This window comes from Poecile atricapillus, chromosome 34, assembly GCF_030490865.1.
Source record: "Poecile atricapillus isolate bPoeAtr1 chromosome 34, bPoeAtr1.hap1, whole genome shotgun sequence".
Lineage (NCBI taxonomy): Eukaryota > Metazoa > Chordata > Aves > Passeriformes > Paridae > Poecile > Poecile atricapillus.
In genome coordinates this window covers 3,224,437-3,233,935 of record NC_081282.1, presented here as the reverse complement: position 1 = coordinate 3,233,935, position 9,499 = coordinate 3,224,437, and the positions used below count along the sequence as shown (strand labels likewise).

Here is a 9,499-nt window from a genome sequence, read left to right as displayed (position 1 = left end):
AGAGAAAAAACCGGGAGAAAAAACCGGGAAAGGAAAAACCGGGAAAAGATAAAAAACCGGGAGAGAAAAAACCGGGAAAAGAGAAAAAACCGGGAGAGGAAAAACCGTGAGGAGCGGCGCGGCGCTGATGACGTCACCGGAACTCAACGGCGTTTGGCCTCACGGGAAAGCGTCGCGGCGGTGATGACGTCACTTCCTGCCGCGCGGTGCCCGCCGGGAGTTGTGGTCCCGCCCCTTTCGCCGTTGATCCCGGAAGTGCCCGGATGGAGCCGGCGCGAGGCGGCCCCGGGGGGTGAGGGGGGGAAATTTTTGGGAATTTTGGGGGAAATTTGGGAATTTTTGGGAATTTTGGGGGATTTTTGGGGATTTTGGGAATTTTTGGGGGGTTTTGGGGGGTTTTGGGGGGGTTTTGGGGGGGTTTGGGGGAGGGGCGGGATCGCTGCTGAGCTCGCCCCTCCCCCACCCCTCAGGGCTCCCCCCCGGCCTCCCGCGCCCGGCGAGAAACGGAGACCGGAACAGAGCGAGGGGTGAACTGGGATGGACTGGGATATACTGGGAGGGGACTGGGAGGGGACTGGGAGGGACTGGGATGGAACTGGGATGGGATTCGGGTATACTGGGATGGACTGGGATGGACTGGGATGGACTGGGAGGGACTGGGATGGACTGGGATGGACTGGGAGGGAACTGGGACAAACTGGGATGGACTGGGAGCGACTGGGAGGGAACTGGGGGGGATTCGGGTATACTGGGATATAGTGGCATTGAACTGGGATGGACTGGGATGGACTGGGAGGGAACTGGGATGGACTGGGAGGGACTGGGAGGGAACTGGGATGGACTGGGAGGGAACTGGGATGGGATTCAGGTATACTGGGATATACTGGGATTGAACTGGGAGGGACTGGGAGGGACTGGGATGGACTGGGATGGACTGGGATGAACTGGGAGCGACTGGGAGGGAACTGGGAGGGGATTCGGATATACTGGGATATACTGGGAGGGACTGGGAGGGACTGGGATGGGATTTGGGTGTACTGGGATTGAACTGGGAGGGACTGGGAGGGACTGGGATGGGATTGGCAGTGGTTTGATACTGGTTCTTATTGGTTTATACTGGTCTGTACGGTTTTATTCTGGTTTATACTGGTCCGTACTGGTTTATACTGGTCTGTACTGGTCCATACTGGTCCAGACCGGTCCATACTGGTTTATACTGGTTTATACTGGTCCATACTGGTTTATACTGGTCCATACTGGTTTATACTGGTTTATACTGGTTTATACTGGTTTATACTGGTCCATACTGGTCCGTACTGGTCCCGCAGGCCGCCCCTGCCCAAGCTGGGTCTCTCCGAGGCCGCTGCGGCCGCTCGGCTCCGGGCGCTGCCGGCACAGCACGACCACGGATACAGCGGGAACGGGCTGAGGTAACAACCGGAATGACAACAGTCGGAATAACACCGGGAATAACACCGGGAATAACAATGGGAATAATGGGAATGGGGGAGGGGATACAGCGGGAACGGGCTGAGGTAGGAACAGTCGGAATAACACCGGGAACACTGGGAATGGGAATGGGGGAGGGGATACAGCGGGAACAGACTCAGGTAGGAACAACAACCGGAACTACAGCCGGAATAACACCGGGAAAACAACCGGAAAAAACACCGGGAATGGGAATGGGAACACTGGGAATGGGAATGGGGGAGGGGATACAGCGGGAACGGACTGAGGTAGGAACAGTCGGAACTACAGCCGGAACTACAGCCGGAATAACAACCGGAAAAACACCGGGAACACCGGGAATAATGGGAACAACACCGGGAATAACAATGGGAATAACAATGGGAATAACAGCGGGAATGGGGGAGGGGATACAGCGGGAACGGGCTGAGGTAGGAACAACCAGAATGACAACTGGAAAAACACCGGGAATAACACTGGGAACACTGGGAATAATGGGAACAACACCAGGAATAACAATGGGAATAACACCAGGAATGGGGGAGGGGATACAGCGGGAATGGGCTGAGGTAGGAACAGTCGGAACTACAGTCGGAATAATGGGAATAACACCGGGAATAACACCGGGAATAACAATGGGAATAACACCGGGAATAACAATGGGAATAATCCTGGGAATGGGGGAGGGGATACAGCGGGAACGGACTGAGGTAACAGTCGGAATGACAACAGTCGGAATAACAACCGGAATAATGGGAATAACAGCAGGAATAACAATGGGAATAACGGGAATAACAATGGGAATAACACCGGAAATAATCCTGGGAATAACAATCAGAATAACACCGGGAATAACAATGGGAATAACAATGGGAATGGGGGAGGGGATACAGCGGGAACAAACTGAGGTAGGAACAGTCGGAACAACAACCGGAACACCGGGAATAAAACCGGGAATGGGAATGGGAATAATGGGAATAACACCGAGAATAACAATGGGAATAACACCGGGAATGGGGGAGGGGATACAGCGGGAACGGACTCAGGTAGGAACAGCCGGAACAACAACCGGAACACCGGGAATAACACCGGGAATAACAATGGGAATAACAATGGGAATAACACCAGAAATAATCCTGGGAATAACAATCAGAATAACACCGAGAATAACAATGGGAATAACACCGGGAATGGGGGAGGGGATACAGCGGGATACGGGCATGGTTATGCAAATGAGGGGGCGTGGCTGATATGGGCGTGGTTATGCAAATGAGGGGTGTGGCTGATATGGATGCGGTTATGCAAATGAGGGGGTGTGGCCAATATGGGTGTAGTTATGCAAATGAGGGTGTGTGGCTGATATGGGTGTGGTTATGCAAATGAGGGATGTGGCATATATGGGCGTGGTCATGCAAATGAGGGGGTGTGGCTGATCTGGATGCGGTTATGCAAATGAGGGGATGTGGCTGCCATGGGTGTGGTTATGCAAATGAGGGTGTGTCCGATATGGGCGCAGTTATGCAAATGAGGGCGTGTCTGATATGGGTGTGGTTATGCAAATGAGGGGTGTGCCTTATGTGAGTGTGGTTATGCAAATGAGAGGGTGTGTCTGATACGGGCGTGGTTATGCAAATGATGGGGTGTGGATATGCAAATGAGGGGGGTGCCTGATGGCGTTGTTATGCAAATGAGGGGGTGTGGCTGAAATGGGTGTGGTTATGCAAATGAGGGGGTGTGGCTGATATGGCTGCGGTTATGCAAATGAGGGGTATGGCTGATATGGGTGTGGCTATGCAAATGAGGGCAAGGCTATGTCAATATAGGCGTGGCTATGCAAATGAAGGGTGTGGCTGATGTGGGCGTGGCTATGCAAATGAGGGTATGGCTGATGTGGGCGTGGTTATGCAAATGAGGGGATGTGGCTGGTATGGCTGTGGTTATGCAAATGAGGGGATGTGGTCATGCAAATGAGGGGTAACACTGATATGGGACTGGTTATGCAAATGAGAGGGTGGGTAATATGAATATGGGTGTGGCCACGCAAATGAGGGGGGCGTGGCTGACATGGTGTGGTTATGCAAATGAGGGGTGTGTCTGATTTGGGTGTAGTTATGCAAATGAGGGGGTGTGTCCGATATGGGTGTGGTTATGCAAATGAGGGGGTGTGTCTGATTTGGGTGTGGTTATGCAAATGAGGGGGTGTGTCTGAAATGGGTGCGGCTATGCAAATAAGGGGGTGCGGCTGATGTGGGTGTGGTTATGCAAATGAGGGGTTGAAGTTATGCAAATGAGGGGGTGTGGCCATGCAAATGAGGGGCAGCACTGATGTGGGCATGGTTATGCAAATGAAGGTGTGTGTCTGATATGGGTGTGGTTATGCAAATGAGGGGTGTGGTCGATATGGGCGTGGATATGCAGATGAGGAGGTGTGGCTGATATGGGCGTGGTCATGCAAATGAGGGACATGAATGATATGGGCGTGGTTATGCAAATGAGGGGTGTGTCTGATATGGGTGTGGCTATGCAAATGAGGGGTGTGGCTGGTGTGGGCGTGGTTATGCAAATGAGGGGGTGTGGCTGATATGGGTGTGGTTATGCAAATGAGGGATGTGTCTGATATGGGCGTGGCTATGCAAATGAAGGGGGTGTGGCTGATACAGGCATGGTTATGCAAATGAGGTGTGCGGCTGATATGGGTGTGGTTATGCAAATGAGGGGTGTGGCTGATATGGGCGTGGTTATGCAAATGAGGGGTGTGGCCGATATGGGTGTGGTTATGCAAATGAGGGGCAGCACTGACATGCGTGTGGCCATGCAAATGAGGGGTGTGTCTGATATGGGCGTGGCTATGCAAATTAGTATGGCTGATATGGGTGTGGTTATGCAAATGAGGGGTGTGACTGATATGGGTGTGGTTATGCAAATGAGGGGGTATGACTGACACGGCAGGGTTATGCAAATGAGGGGTGTGACTGTTGTGGGCGTGGTTATGCAAATGAGGGGTGTCACCGATATGGGTGTGGTTATGCAAATGAGAGGGTGGGGTCATGCAAATGAGGGGGTGTGACTGATATGGGTGTGGTTATGCAAATGAGGGGGTGGGGTCATGCAAATGAGGGGCAACACTGATATGGGTGTGGTTATGCAAATGAGATAGTGGGTAAGCTGAATATGGGCGTGGTCATGCAAATGAGGGGGCGTGGCCTCCCCGAGCACGCCGAGTGGGGGAGGGGCCCCGGGATCTTCTCCCAGCCCCTCCCCCACCCCTCCCTTTCCCCTCCCCTCCCCCCACAGGCTCCCCCCGCACTGAGGCCGCGCCCGCCCCTCCCCCACCACCGGCACCAGGAGGAGCCACCGGAGGGGGTGGGGGAGGGGCCGCCCCTCCCCCACCCCCCTTCAAAACCTGCCCCTCCCCCACTGCCGGCACCAGGAGCCATCGGAGGGGGTGGGGGAGGGGCTGTGCCTCCCCCACCCCCCCTTCAAAACCTGCCCCTCCCCCACTGCCGGCACCCAGGAGGGACCGAATGGGGGGAGGGGCTGCTCCTCCCCCACCCCCCTCAAACCCTGCCCCTCCCCCACCACCGGCAGCACCCGGGAGCGACTGGAGGGGGTGGGGGAGGGGCTGACCCTCCCCCATCCCCCCCTCAAAACCTGCCCCTCCCCCACCGCTGGCACCCAAGAGCCACCGGAGGGGGGAGGGGCTGCCCCTGCCCCACCCCCTTCAAAACCCGCCCCTCCCCCACCACCGGCAGCACCCGGGAGCGACTGGAGGGGGTGGGGGAGGGGCTGCCCCTCCCCCACCCCCAATAAAAACCTGCCCCTCCCCCACCACCGTCACCCAGGAGCCATCAGAGGGGGTGGGGGAGGGGCTGCCCCTCCCCCACCCCCCTTCAAAACCTGCCCCTCCCCCACTGCCGGCACCAGGAGCCATCGGAGGGGGTGGGGGAGGGGCTGTCCCTCCCCCACCCTCAATAAAAACCTGCCCCTCCCCCACCCCCCTTCAAAACCTTCCCCTCCCCCACCCCCAGCACCCAGGAGTGACCGAGGGGGGAGGGGCAGAGGGGCCGCCCCTCCCCCACCCCCTCTCAAAACCTGCCCCTCCCCCACCACCAGCAGCACCCGGGAGCAACTGGAGGGGGTGGGGGAGGGGCTGTCCCTCCCCCACCCCCCTTCAAAACCTGCCCCTCCCCCACCACCGGCACCCAGGAGCCACCGGAGGGGGTGGGGGAGGGGCAGAGGGGTTGCCCCTCCCCCACCCCCCTTTCAATAAAAACCCGCCCCTCCCCCACCCAGGAGCGATTGGACGGGGGGGGGGAGGGGAAGGAGGGGCCGCCCCTCCCCCACCCTCAATAAAAACCTGCCCCTCCCCCACCCCCTTTCAAAACCTTCCCCTCCCCCACCCCCAACACCCAGGAGCCACCGGAGGGGGTGGGGGAGGGACTGCCCCTCCCCCACCCCCCTTCAAAAACCCGCCCCTCCCCCACTGCCGGCACCCAGGAGGGACCGAAGGGGGGGAGGGGCCGCCCCTCCCCCACCCTTAATAAAATCCTGCCCCTCCCCCACGCGGGAGCGACCGGAGGGGGAAGGGGAAGGAGAAGCCGCCCCTCCCCCACCCCGAATAAAACCTCATCCCTCCCCCACCCCCTCAATAAAAACCCGCCCTCCCCCACCCAGGAGCGACCGGAGGGGGGGGGGAGGGGAAGGAGGGGCCGCCCCTCCCCCACCCACCCCCCCATTAATAATAACCCCGCCCCTCCCCCACCCTGATACGTGGGGGGAGGGGCCAAAAAAAAACAAACCCCAAAACCGGAAGTGGAGGCGGATTTTATTGCGGGGGGAGGGGCTGGGAAGGGTGGGGGAGGGGTGGGGGAGGGCAGGGTGGGGGAGGGGCTCAGGTGTAGAGCCGGAAGTCGACGCGGGCGCAGTCGTAGAAGGGCCCGGGGGGGTTGAGGCGGCGGCACCGAGCCCCTCCCCCACCCGAGAAATATCCCTGAGACGCCCAGGCCTGGTGGGGAGGGGAGGGGAAATCAATCAGGGTGGGGGGAGGGGAGGCCACACCCAGGAAAAATCCCTCCCCTCCCCCCACCCCTTCCATGGAATCCTTGATTTGACCCCAAAATTCCCGGAATTATCCGGAAAAATTCCCAAAATTCCGCCCGGAATGACCCAAAATTCCACAAATTTCCCCAAAATTCCCCCCAAAATTCCCAAAAAATCCCAAAATTCCCCAAATCCTTCCAGAATCCCCCAAAATTCCCCAAAATTCCCAAAATCCTGCCCAGAATTCCCCAAAATTCCCCCAAATTCCCCCCAAATTCCCCAATCCTTCCAGAATTCCACAATTTCCCCCAAATGCCGCCCAGGATTCCCAAAATTCCCCCAGAATTCCTCAAATCCTTCCAGAATCCCCCAAAATTCCCAAAATCCTGCCCAGAATTCCCCAAAATTCCCCAAATTTCCCCAAATCCTTCAAGAATCCCCCAAAATTCCCAAAATCCTGCCCAGAATTCCCAAAATTCCACCCAGAATTCCCCAAAATTCCCCAAATTTCCCCAAATCCTGTCCAGAATTCTCTAAAATTCCCCCAAAATTCCCAAAATCCCACCCAGAATTCCCCAAAATTCCACAAATTCCCCCCAATTTCCCCCAATCCCCCTCAGAATTCCCAAAATCCTGCCCAGAATTCCTCAAAATTCCCCAAATTTCCCCAAATCCTTCCAGAATCCCCCAAAATTCCCCCAAAATTCCCCAAATCCCGCCCAGAATTCCCCAAATTTCCCCCAAATCCTGTCCAGGATTCCCAATATTCCCCCAGAATGCCCCAAAATCCCACTCAGAATTCCCTAAATTCCCCCGAATTCCCAAAAACCTACCCCAAACTCCCAAAATTCCCAAAATCCCCCCAAAATTCCCATCCAGAGTTCCCAAAATTCCCAAAATCCCACCCAGAATTCCCAAAATTCCACCTGAAATTCCCAAAATTCCCCAAATTCCCACGAATCTCCCCAAATCCTGCCCAGAATTCCCCAAATTCCCCCAAAATCGCCCCCAGAATTCCCAAAATTCCCCCCAAAATTCCCCAAATCCCCCCCAGAAATTCCCCCCTCCCCCCCCCTCTGATCTATTCTCGTCACCCCTCCCCCACCCCCTTCCTCCGGTTTTGGGGCCCCCTCCCTCCGGCCCCTCCCCCACCCCCTCAGACCCTCCCCCACCCCTCAGCCCCAAACCCATGGCCCCTCCCCCACCCCCTGAGCCCTTCCCCACCTCAGCCCCTCCCCCACCCTTCCCCATTCCCGGCCCCTCCCCCTTTCGGCCCCTCCCCACCCCTCAGCCCCTCCCCCTCTCCCAGCCCCTCCCCCACCCCGTCAGCCCCTTCTTCACTTTCAGCCCCTCCCCCATCCCCAGTCTCTCCACCCCTCCCCCAGCTCCTCCCCACCCCTCAGCCCCTCCCCCACCCCTTCCCCATTCCCGGCCCCTTCCCCTTTAAGCCCCTCCCCCATCCCCATCCAGCCCCTCCCCCACCCCCATTCAGCCCCTCCCCCACCCCCTCCCCCTTCCCCACCCCTAAGCCCCTCCCCCATTTCATCCCCTCCCCCACCTCCCTCAGCCCCTCCCCTCCCCCATTTCAGTCTCTCCCCCACCCCCTCAGCCCCTTCCCCACCCCCAGCCCCTCCCCCTTCCCCGCCCCTTAGCCCCTCCCTCACCTACCAGCCCCTCCCCCACCCCATCCAGCCCCTCCCCCACCCCCCCCAGCCCCTCCCCCAGCCCCTCCCCCACCTCCATCTGGGCGCTGCTGAAGGGGCCGTAGATCGGCGCCGTCCCGTCCCCCTCCCCCCCCCAGTGATACTCCCAGAGCACCTCGGGCTCCACTGGGGGAGGGGAAACACAAATGGGGGATGGGTCAGTGACACCCGCCCCTCCCCCACCCCCTGAGAGAGCTCACAGCCCCTCCCCCACCCCCCTCACAGCCCCTCCCCCCCCAGTGATACTCCCACAGCACCTCGGGCTCCACTGGGGGAGGGGCGAGAGAGAGGGGGGAGGGGTCAGTGACACCCGCCCCTCCCCCACCCTTTTAAAACCATCACAGCCCCTCCCCCACCTCTTCACAGCCCCTCCCCCACCCATCCAAACCCCCTCACGGCCCCTCCCCCACCCCCTCAGACTCCTCTGAGCCCCTCCCCCACACCTCCAGACCCCTCCCCCACCCCCTGAGACCCCTCACAGCCCCTCCCCCACCTTTTCAAACCCCCTTCAGCCCCTCCCCCACACCCTGAGACCCCTCTCAGCCCCTCCCCCACCCCTTCAAAATTCTCGCAGCCCCTCCCCACCCCTTCAAGCCCCTCCCCCACACCCTTAGACCCCTCACAGCCCCTCCCCCTCCTCATTAGGAACCCAAGCCCCTCCCCCCATCCCTCAAGCCCCTCCCCCAACTCCTCAAGCCCCTCCCCCACACCCTCAGACCCCTCACAGCACCTCCCCCGCCCCCTGAGACCCCTTCAAGCCCCTCCCCCACCCTCCCAAACCCCTCCCCCACCTCCTCAATAAACCCCTCCCCCACCCCTCAAACCCCTCCCCCAACACCCCCAGACCCCCCCAAACCCCTCCCCCATCCCCCAAATCCCCTCCCCCACCCCCTCAAAGCCCCTCCCCCACACCCTGAGACCCCTTCAAGCCCCTCCCCCACACCCTCAGACCCTCCCCCAACTCCTCGAACCCCTCCCCCACCCTCTCAAGCCCCTCCCCCACCCAACAAACCCCTCCCCCACCCAACAAACTCCTCCCCCACCCCCTCAAACCCCTCCCCCACCTCCTCAAGCCCCTCCCCCACCCCTTCAAACTCCCTCATGGTCCTTCCCCCACCCCCTGGGACCCCTCTGAGCCCCTCCCCCATCCCCCAAATCCCCTCCCCCACCCCTCAAACCCCTCACAGCCCCTCCCCCTCCTCATTAGCAACCCAGACCCCTCCCCCACCCCACCCCACCCCAGCCCCTCCCCCCACTCACCCTCTCTCCCCTCCCCCTCCTCCTCCTCA

The 9,499-nt window shown here is 59.3% G+C and overlaps 1 long non-coding RNA gene across 1 annotated transcript; it reads left to right on the top strand.

Annotated features, from left to right (window-relative positions):
* The first annotated feature begins 200 nt into the window (after positions 1 to 200).
* On the top strand, positions 201 to 4,881 carry LOC131590639 (uncharacterized). The gene is made up of 4 exons (XR_009280163.1): positions 201 to 292; positions 471 to 527; positions 1,329 to 1,430; positions 4,762 to 4,881. It is a non-coding gene; the product is annotated as an uncharacterized LOC131590639 (long non-coding RNA).
* Positions 4,882 to 9,499: the final 4,618 nt, after the last annotated feature.